Source organism: Crassostrea angulata, chromosome 3 (genome assembly GCF_025612915.1).
Source record: "Crassostrea angulata isolate pt1a10 chromosome 3, ASM2561291v2, whole genome shotgun sequence".
Classification (NCBI taxonomy): Eukaryota; Metazoa; Mollusca; class Bivalvia; order Ostreida; family Ostreidae; genus Magallana; species Magallana angulata.
The window spans coordinates 25,697,198-25,709,012 of record NC_069113.1 but is presented as its reverse complement, the minus strand read 5'-3'; positions in this window follow the sequence as shown (position 1 = coordinate 25,709,012).

Here is an 11,815-nt window from a genome sequence, read left to right as displayed (position 1 = left end):
TATTGTTTTGTCTCCTGCAATCAATCAATTTTACATGATTTTATGCAATGATGAATTATTGTTTATTGATTATAATTTGTGAAAAAGATACTGAATTTTTTTTTAATTCAAAATATGAAATAAAATTTTGTTTGTCAATGATTCCATCAAGGAAACAGAAAAGTGGAAATGGGAACATTATGTTACATTTTCCTGAGCACTCCACGGAAGAGGATAATCTGCATGAAATTGTTATTAAAAATAACGCAAGTTATTGATAGATACAGTATGCCCATTATTTCTGTGACATGCTTCCTGGGAGTTGTATATACCGGTTTAACGCTATTTTTACTTTGTTAAAAACACGACAAAATATTTTTCAGTAAGATCAGGTACCTTATTTAAGGAATAAGGAATCATTCTTTGAGTATTATGAGGTGATAATTTCGGTCGGGCGTGTTCAAATCCAATAAAGCCTGAGGTGCTTTATGATAGATTTGACCACACTCCGACTGAAATTATCACCTCATAATTTCAAACAATGATTCCTCATTACCTATATTTATATTATTTCCAATTTGTACACTTTAAAACAACATTATATTAAAACTACTATTTTTTATGTAGCACATGCTGTCTATCACTACGCGGCCGGCCAGTACCGTTTTTCGGTTAGGCTATAAGACACGCCCATTTTGTGTCCCTCATGTTTTATGAAGTTATGGGTTTTAGGTTTAAATATTGATTCGTAATGTTATCACAGACAAAGACAGTTGAAAATGTAAATATATACTAGTATATCCACACGTCCTCAGTATGATGAGCTGCGTAAATCGAAAACATGCACAAATGCGACAATTGGTATTTTTTGAGTACATGTAGTAAGATTTATTTAATATAGGGAGAATTTGGTTCTAAGGTTATTTAATGTAAGGAGAAATGGATGTTTTCTTTCTATTCTTTATATTTATAAACAATTCAAGTTTTGTGTAAATTTGCGCATGTGCGTGGGAAAAGTAATCGAGAGACACAGCATGGGCGAAGAGCCATAACACAAAGTTTATAAAATTAATTCTTTTAAGACGTTGGCAAAATATAATTTATTCCTTCATAACTGTCCTTACGAAAGAATAATTTAAACATTATCATAAAAATATGCATGTTGGTCATCAGGTCCCCAATGCGATAGCTCAGTATCATGCCGTTTTACGTCGACTTTTGTTTACAGTTAAACTGAACAAGCTTATTACATCAGTGATAATGAATATTTCAAACCGGACCGGAATATAAAAAAAATACTTGGAAATTATATTCAATACTTTGAAAATGCGTTTGAATTAAATTGAAGTATAAGTAATAAGTAACTTTCTGAAGAAGATGAAAAAAAAACCACATACACAAAATTATTCATTGGCTACGGCATATTTGCATATTATGTAGATTTAGATGGAATACTACTATTCACATCTGCTGGTACATCCACACAGTAGGTACCTCGGGAAATAGTTGCTGTCTCGGGGGACAATTAACTTGCTATCATCCTCAAAGCCAGTAAAGGGTATATCAGGTATATATCTAGACATATCTCCACGTAAACTGTAAACTTTCTTTCGTTTCATTTGTATCAGGTTCATTCTATCCACCTGTTCCCATTGAGTCCATTCGCCCAGAGTCGGTTCGCCTTCGTTCAATTCTTAATAATTGCCTTTTTGATTCGTAATTTAGTAAGTAATCGTCTATTATAGTGACACTGTGCATTATAAACATTGTAACTTATATTAAACAAAACAATAAACTAAACTTCAGCCGGTCTATTTGACCTATAAGTGTCTTGTTCCATTAAATCATATAAATTTACACATAACACTGTGCCGGATAATTATGCCAGTGCCAAGGTGGCATTTTTGCGCCCGCTTAAGGCGCATTTCTCTAAAATTTCATTTATGTCAAATGATAGACCATAGCCTAGAGAGTTAATAACCACCTTTGACTCAGGTGTACCTCATCTGACAGGTGAGATATTCACCTTTAGACATAAATATCCCATAGGAAAAAAAAAATTCCCCTAGGAGAAATCATGTTCCTATGGGAATTTTACAAAATCCTATAGGATAAAGACAATTCCTTCAGGATTTCAAAGTTTTCCTGTAGGAAATTTTCCTCCTGTGGGATATTTATATTTCCTATGGGAAGAAAAAATCCTATAGGATAAAGAAAATCTCCCATGGGAAAAAGAAATCCTATAGGATATTATAATTTCCTGTAGGAAAAAAATCCTCTTTAATATTTCCTCTAGGATTTTTTTCTCTCCTACAGGAATTAGTTGGCCACAGTAACATTTTTCTGTACTCCTATAGGAAAAGAAAACTCCCATGGGACTTTTTATAAAACATTAATTATTGATATATTTGTCAGGCTGTTTTACTCTACAAGATATATTAGCCTCTATAATTCACAAAAATCTTCAACAAATATATTATTTCCAAATTTCATTTTGATGTGGCAATTATTTATTTTTTTATAAAGAAGATGCCATGGGATTTATAATGTTATAGGGTATTTACACCATTTGTTTAAAGGAAAAATTATTAATATTTTGCCTTTCAATTAAAATACTCACAATGCTGACAATTTAAGGTGGTGTTAACTAAACTAATTCAAGAACATAAATCAGATTCTCAATGATAAGTTACTCGAGACTGACTTATAAATGTTTGCATTAGTTCAATGTCTCTAGATTTTCTCCAACCTGCATTGAAGAATAATCCATTGATGGTGGCATTGTCTTCCAAAAACATCTCTTTTTCTTATGACAAGTGTGACAGTCAGCACAAAAAGGTATGCACTGTCTCTTTAGTGTGCCTAAAATATTATAGAAATTTTGTAGGTAAATCATATTAAGAAGTAAAATCTGAATTAAACACGATCCTTGTCCTGCTTAGTGCACAACTCTTCAAAAACTGACAGGTTGTATATAAAATTGACAAATAATTAACTGTTTAAAAACAAAAGTATTGTTTGTATATACCAACATTATATAATCTTATTAAATAAGACATAAAATTACGATAGATCTATATGCGATCATAAACTTGAGATTACACATTAAATCTATTAGACAGCTCTCCGACACTGTAATTCGAGAAAATTCGGACCACAAATAAATCTCGCTTTTTTTTTTACTATAAGTATCTATTTTTCATTTAGCAATCAATAAAGAACAAAAAGATGTATTTTAGATTTAGAGTGCAACTGAGTTGCAATCAGTTGAATTACCTTTAAAACTGGACAGAAATACAAACTTGGCAACACAAGTTTGCCCGAGTTGAAAACCGGATGTAATAATTTATTATTACAGACAAATCGGGGCACAACGTTTCGGTCAGAACAGTCGATCTGTGGTGTACTATAAGAATAATGCCATTCAAAAAACTTGAAAATCTGAAGAGTTACTTTCTTTGTCCATATGAACACCGTAATATAATCAATTTTACAACTATAATTTTGAACACGATGGATTAGGGGTAGATTGGGGGGGGGGGGGGGTGCTTAATTACTTGATGGATTTTTGCTTTTCATTAGAGTGTTACGATGTGAAAATAGATAATAGAATGCTCAGAAACTATTATAAATAGATTACTTTGAATATAAAATGTTTGAAGTGAAAAAAAAGATATCATGGCTGAAAAAATTACTTATATACAGAGGTGAAGCAAAGAAACAAAGCCGATCCGAGGCGTGTGACAAGTTAATTTCAACACGTGTATATCTATACGAGGATTGTTAGAGAAGTTCGTGGACAAAGTAATTTACGGCAAAATTACTGTGTACAGGATGAAGTATGTTTTATGAACTGCCAAATGAAAAAAAAAAATCACACGAATTTCTTCACACTTTATTTTTTTTTTTACTTTGCATGATTTAAATTTAGAACTTGTCTGCGAACTAACAATCCTCATGTGTATATATACATATCAACGGAAGGCTGTGTATACTACATATTTCAATGCATGCTTGAATTTATTTGTCAAATTTGTATCGAGCCAAGAATTGGGAACTGTTACTGGACATTGCTGGATTGATATAATTCTGAAGGAAAATTTGGAGAAAAATCAACGCCGGCAATGAGAATCGAACCTACGACCCTTGGGTCCGTAGGCGCACGCGCTACCATATGCGCTACGGCGCAGTTTATTATGGCATATGTAATTAAATATTTGAATGATATCATAAAGGACCATTAACTGATTATTGAAAAAATGAATGTTGTAGGGTTTTTTTAACTAGTAGATTTTAAAATCCCATTACCTATTTTTATACTCATCAGTTATGATTTATTATTTTATAATCGTTTCTCGTTTAATTACCCAGGGGCGTCGGAAGGTACATGTATTCATACCCGGGCGGTAAATTTTAGGGGGGGGGGGGGGTTAAACCGAATTTGACTGGAAATGCATGCATATATTCTGTATTCTTTTTTGCTTGTTAAGATTTTCTGGATGAGTCTGCCCCGATTTTCAACTACGATGCTACGAGTACGTGTCTGTACTTGTATGAATATTTTGTGAGATCCAACAATTAAAAAGACATAAATTAATTAAATAATGGCTCTGAGTGCCGAATTATTTTTTAGAGGAAATGGGTGCACTGGTCAACAGCGATACATCTTTGCAGAAAAAATCCGACGAAGGCCATACAATAGATGATCAACATAACATGTCGTTCAACCATTCAAATATCGCTCTTTTTAAAGTCCCTATATCAAGAGGGTGACCAAAAGGAGAAGAAGTTCAACTAAATAAATACTGGAATTAATTTCAATCGCATACTTGTACCAATTAAGTACAAAATTATTTTAAAATTTAAATCTACTTCCAACCCCCATTGCCTTAAGGTGGAATAACACACCTTGAAAAAGTCATTCGAATTAACTTTAAATTCTTTGATTATGAAAGATATAATGATAAATAAACTATACATATGTCAAATAAGCGAAAAATTTGCAAATTGGGGATAAAAAAAAGGAATATCTTAAAAAATCAATTCAGTAAGTAACAACAAAAGCCCCTAGCTGCGGGATTCGAACTCGGTATATACGGATCACAAGCCCGACACTTTATCCACTGTGAAGTAGGTTACATGTTGCCGACGATAAAATCCTTTTAATAAAACAAAATGTCGTTTTGATCAGAGGTCAGCCATTTTATGACGATGTGTTATTCCACCTTAAATCCCAATCCCCAATTCAGAAGTGATATGCTTACTGATCAGAGCCGTTTGGATTTGTTCACAAATCAAGATTATATGAAAAGGTCCAAGTGTGCATATATTTTAATATCCATTATGAATGCAAGTCTAGAATGCGTCGCCCTTTTTATGCCTGAGATATCAAAAGCTAGAAGTCCATTATAAACTACCCAAAATCACGAAAATCTTTATCCGTGGGGGAGGGGGGGGGAGGCGGTAGCGCGTAGTCTTCCTACATGTATATAACTTCATTTTCTCTCTTAATTTTAATTCAGTGATTAACATACTCCCAAAAAAAGTGGGGGAGGGGGCGGGGGGCAACTCCATGATAATTCAATTTTAACAAAATCTTTGTTGCGAGAAAAAGTGCCCCCCCCCATGCTACGTGCCTGATAATTGGTGATGATGACATAATTATGGTACGCACACTGCAAGAATGTGATTGTGACTTACATATAGTAAATTAAAATTGGAAGAAGGTGGTCACTTTCTCTTTTCTCCGTTTATATATGTACAACAATTAATTCAATAGAAGTGTATAAATCATTCTTTTTTTTACAAAAGGGTGTTGTTTGACATCCAGAGTAATGGCAGACCCCCCCCCCCTTCGATTACTTCGTTCCTGCTTTCACGTGCACTGCTCGATCGGACACCTGTTCTCACGAGTCGTGTGTATGTACCTTTGCTCTGTTGATTGTAGCATTAGGAGAACAATAGGGTGGTTAATTGGTATACACAGAACGTGCCCGTTACAAAGACACTTAAGAATTCTTAGTTAATTGCAAGGTCTGTGAAAGAACAATAGGTACTAATGAGGTATACACAGTGTGTCTCCTTGGCTTATCTCAGGCAAGCCCACTCTCATCTACGTAACAAAAACACCCAGGGCTACTAATTAAATTATTCAATCAAACACAATATTGAAAGACAAATGTAAAATTATCAAAACGCACATGGAGCTATTTCTTTGCTGCATTTTCCTTCATTTGGGAAGGGTCTATGGATTTTTTTTAACTTGTTTACTCTAATTATTTAGATATTATAAAGGTACAAACGCCAAATTCTGCACGTTAATTTCACCTAGGTCCACTTTTCAATGATAGAAAATCTTAGATTATTAGAATATTAGATTATTTAAAGCAATATGAGCTGTATTTTTTAGAGATTTATTTTACTGCAAAAACCTGTTAGTATAATAAGTCTGCCTGTAACTTAAACTTTTATGATAAATAAGATTTGTGAATATCACTAATTTTTGTCAGGAGAAATATTTCACTTATAAGGAATATATATGGCAGAGCAATTTTTGAACAGGACGACAATAATTCAATTTTGCTCCAATTAAGGCTTCTTAATGGCTTTTCCTAAAAAAAACAGAGCTTACAGAAATTTAAAAACCATGATATTTTTTTGGTCATCTTTGATACATGTATATGCTATCATACAATGCATTAATTTTTAGTGATGAGGTTATTTCTTAAAATTATTAATATTTTCATAATCTAATTATTTATATATAATACTAAACTGACCAAGTTAAATTTTCAAAAGTCTATAAACTTGATCAGCTATAATTAACTAAGATTTGCATGTATCTTTAGCTTTATTTGGGTCACATAAAATTGTAGATCATAATTAAACACATACTTTTTGCAATAAAACAAAACCTCCTATATGCTATTATGTCAGGTAATCAGTAACAGGCTATTGGTGAATTTGGATGGTACATGTAGATGAACATGTACATGTATTATCACAATAGAATTTCATAATAAACTAAATACTTGTCACTCAGATTTATAAAATTGATATTCCTGATTCATACCAGTAGGATTACTAAATAATGAAATTCAAATAATGGCTATGCATGGTTTTATCCATTAAGTAAACATACATGTAAATGTCAAGGAGAAGGAAAATACATTCAATGACATAGTGGCTAGCTTTTTTATCAATCTTTTTAGTTGTATTAATACCAATCAATTTAAGGTACTTCATTTTTTTAATATGAAGATTGAAATTTGTGACTACCGGTTTTAGAAGTTCTTGATCAGTTAAGTTGTATTTGATAATTTAAATATAATTACACCTCATAATATATTAAAGAATATAAAGGGTTGTCTGAAGCAATCTACATGTAACTATACAAGTATATAGAACTAGTTGTACTTTTTTAATACAGGTATAATTTTATCACATACATCATATATACATATTGAGATACAATGTATGTAAATTTTCTAAATACCACTGTGACAGTTTTTTCTGCTGATTAAAGAAATGTCAATTAGATATACACGTAGTGGCCCGGGTAGTGTATTTCTTACATGTGGGTTGGGGGGCAGGGTTGTTAAAATTGTTCTGCATGCAAAGGTAAACATAGTCCTGACTCTTAAGATTTCCATATGATTACATTTACTAGAAGAGCCCCATCTCAATTTGTTTTCTAAAAATTTTACATTTTTTACCTTTTCACTGGCAGGCATGAACAAGCCCCAAGCAACTGCTAGAAGCAACTGTTCTCTGGATATTGTCTACCCATGCAAAACCTATCGATTATTTGAGGGGACCCATGCATCCTCTTTTTCAAGCACAAATCCAGAAGTGAAAATTTTGACAACATTGTTACAGTAGCATTTTCTTTCCCTATTTGATAAAAAAAACTACCAATACTAAAGTGTAATTATACCGGTATATTGATCAACAATGGACATGTGCCCCACTCCCCAACAAATGATTGCAATTTCAATTTATATGTATGTTTTAATGTTATTTTTTTCCTCATGTACCTTATGTTTGAAATGGTTTTGAGCGAATAAATGAACTGAACTGAACAATAATTATTCTGACTATATATGCCCCTAAAGTAACCATTCAAATGTCAGGCCCCCCCCCCCCTTTTTAAAAAATTTGACCGGTCTTTCACACAAAACTATAAATATACACTGCCACCTTTGACATTTAGTCTGGTATTTATTTCTCACAAAAACACTTTACAATCAGAAAGCTAGGTTGTGCAATTTAAAGTAGAAATTTTTAAATTTGATCATATTTAATTGAAAAATAAAAAAGTTAATTTAATTCTGATTTAGTAACACCCCCATTCCCGGCTGAACCAATCACCTTGTATGATTAAACTGTTTCTGTAAGGTTTTCAGGATAATAATGACCACTTTTAATTATTCAAAAGTCATTTTTATTACAATCAGTTATATCAAGAATTCGTAAATTCCTGTAAAAATGTAAAAACATTGACTATTCCCCTTCAAATAAAATGTTTCATGTTATATTTTACCCCTTGTCTGTAATTTAATTGCAATGTCACTGTGTAAAGCCAACACAACAGTCATAGCTGCAAGATGAAAAGTTTTCCGGTACTTTCAGGATTCTCATGAACTTAATATTAGTCATTAGGGACCCATATGTTGCATACCAATTTCAACAGAAGACATCTCTCTAACTAATTATAATAATTAAAAACTATTTCATGACTTTAGCAACACTTATACTTCACCAAATACAGTCATTAACATGTATAAATAATCCGAAACTGACCCTTGCTACCTTTACCTTACACTAACATCCTATAAAAGGGAATTTTGAATAGAATAAGAAAGCATATGCAGTTCTAAGAAAAAGTAAACACCATAATGCCAATTTCATTGAGGTTTAAGAAAAAATATAACCATTTAAGAGAACCCACCATCTCCACTTCACTAGTATATATATATAACACAGATTCATGAGGCTTTCCTTCAGCAAAACATTTTTAATTAATAATCGTTAAGAGGTCAATTGCCGTTCAGTCTCCTCTAATAAGAAACCTGCAATACTGCAAGTATCTTCATGATATCATTATGATAAAAGCATCACATCACAAAGAAATACCCTTGCATGAATACCCTCCCTGTATCTTTTGATTTTCATAAAGTGCAGTTTAATAGTGGTTAAAAATCTTTCACATATAGTATCATAAAACCTATGGCAATTAGTTTCCTTGAGTCAGTTCTCACACATTTTTGAATATGATCATCAATACTAAAAATTTACCATAAATTTTTAATAAATTGGATGATTTGTAGCATTTTCAGTGAAAAATATATATTCCATGAAAGGTGAGCCAACAATCATATTTATTGGATATGTTATCGATCTAAACTCTGGTTTCTAGTACTTAATTCAATTAAAACTCAAACACACCCCAGTAGCCATGGTAGCTGGAGATTTGGATGGGGGGGGGGGGGGGGGCGCTGACGATTTGGAACTGGGGGGGGGGGGGCTTTAAATATTTTCATTGGGGTTTTCCTCTTTCCTTTCAACTTTGGTATAAATACATGCACTTACACTAGAATGGAAAGTACGTAAAACAGGGTTTTAAAGTTGTAACCTCTTGCTAAAAAGTAAGAGAAAATTTTACACCTGATCAAATAACAGAATTGCACGAGTGCAGTTATTGCTAAAATATATCCAATGTGTAAAATACCAGGTTATACATAATTGTCAACATACGCTAACGAAGTATGACTCCCTCTTCACGTTTGTGTATACAACAGAGTTCATAATCGCATTTTGCTGCTCCAGCCCTGAACAATGAATACACTGCAATAGTATTCTAATAAACACATGTAATTTATGTAAAAAAAAAAATAAAATAAAAAAAAAAAAAAACAACAACTGTTTTTCATTACGAAGACGACGAACGCCGCTGCTCTCCCGACGCCTTCGTGACAATTTGTTGATTGATTATTATGATGTTTTAAAAAACGAAATATCTGCAAAACAGATAGTATCGTGCATTAGCTCCCCCAATTAAATGTTCGGATTTTAGTCAACACCTGTCGTAGTCTTTTAAGCGCTTACTGTTACGTTATTATTAGTCTGGAAAGAACGATCTGAAACAAACACGATGCAATCTTCTGACACACTGTTTGGACTGAATCATGCATTTGTAAATTGTTTCTCGTGTTGATGATTTTCCGAGAATTTAATTTTCGATGTCGTGAATCAGTTCTCTAAACATCACCAAATATAACTCATTTGCTGTAAGTATTTTGGATGTAAGACACCTGTGTACTGAATAATTTTCAAACTTTGCTTGAAGGATTGTAGAAACTTGGTTTCGTAGTTCATTCTCATAATATCATGGGTTCATCATCTTGATGGACAGAAAATCTCAGACACTATGAGTAATTCCGAAATATCTGTTGTTTACCTGGCCTTTTTGACGAAGTTGAAATTTACTTTCCAGGTATTCCTGACTATTGAAATAAAAAAGCCAGGAAAATGTAAGATATTTCGGACTAACTACTAGTATCTGACTATGGGTATGCTGTAGTTGAACATTGCATAATTGACCCAGTTTCTTTTAGGATTAAAAAAAGTGTTTTCCTTTAGAAATATTGTCTTCTTTATTTAATTGCCAGCATACTTTTTTATTGCAACACAACAGACTACATTTACTTAGACAAAAACTTCAATGAGATATATAAATTGTCCAATTTAGGACTAAGTCATGCTAAGGATGTATAAATTAACCATGTACATCGTTGGATAGTATGATAATTCCTATAGGAATTTTTAATTTCCTAAGGGAGAATTTACTCCTACAGGATAATATTTTTCCTATGGGAGAAAAAAAATCCCTTAGGAGAAAATAAAATTCCTAGAGGAAATTATTTTCCTACAGGAATATTTTAATATCCTATAGGAAATTATTTTTTTTAAACTTCCTATAGGATTTAATATTTTCCTACAGGAGAAATATTTCCTACAGGATAACTTAAAAATCCTGTAGGAAATGTCTTTATCCTATAGGATTTTGTAGAATTCCCACAGGAACATGATTTCTCCTAGGGGATTTTTTTTTTTCCTATGGGATATTTATGTTTAAAGGTAAATATCTCACCTGTCAGGTGAGATACACCTGAGTCAAAGGTGGTTATTTACTCTCTAGGCTATGGTCTATCATTTGACATAAATGAAATTTTAGAGAAATGCGCCTTAAGCGGGCGCAAAAATGCCACCTTGGCACTGGCATAATTATCCGGCACAGTGTTACATGTAAAAAGGTTTTTTTTATGATAAAAGGCCGATCATGCAATATTGGATTTATCTGGTATTTTTTTATTAACACTTTGAACAAATAACCCATATCATTATTATTTTGATGATCATTATATATTCTGTTGAACTATTTCAAAATATATTTAAGCATTGAATCATTTTTTTTTTTTTTGGAAAGATGTGGTCTCATAACTGCAATTTTTACGGTGTGAGCAAACAAATTTTCATAACGCGCGCTAGCGCGTTATTCAATCTGTATGTACGCACCGTTGCAGTTATGAGACCACATCTTTCAAAAAAAAAATGATTCAATGCTTATATTTACATTTTTTAACATTTGTTCTCTTTCCGCAAATATGATTTATTTTTTAAAATCTCGGGCTTATTCAACGTGTAATGCTCAATTAACGGAAGAGCCTTTGGAACAGCCGAATTATGCTGTCAAAAATAGTGCACAGCGTTTTAAATTCTAATAACACAATTTTATTTTTCATTCTGTAATTTGATGACTCTATTTTTGGTATAC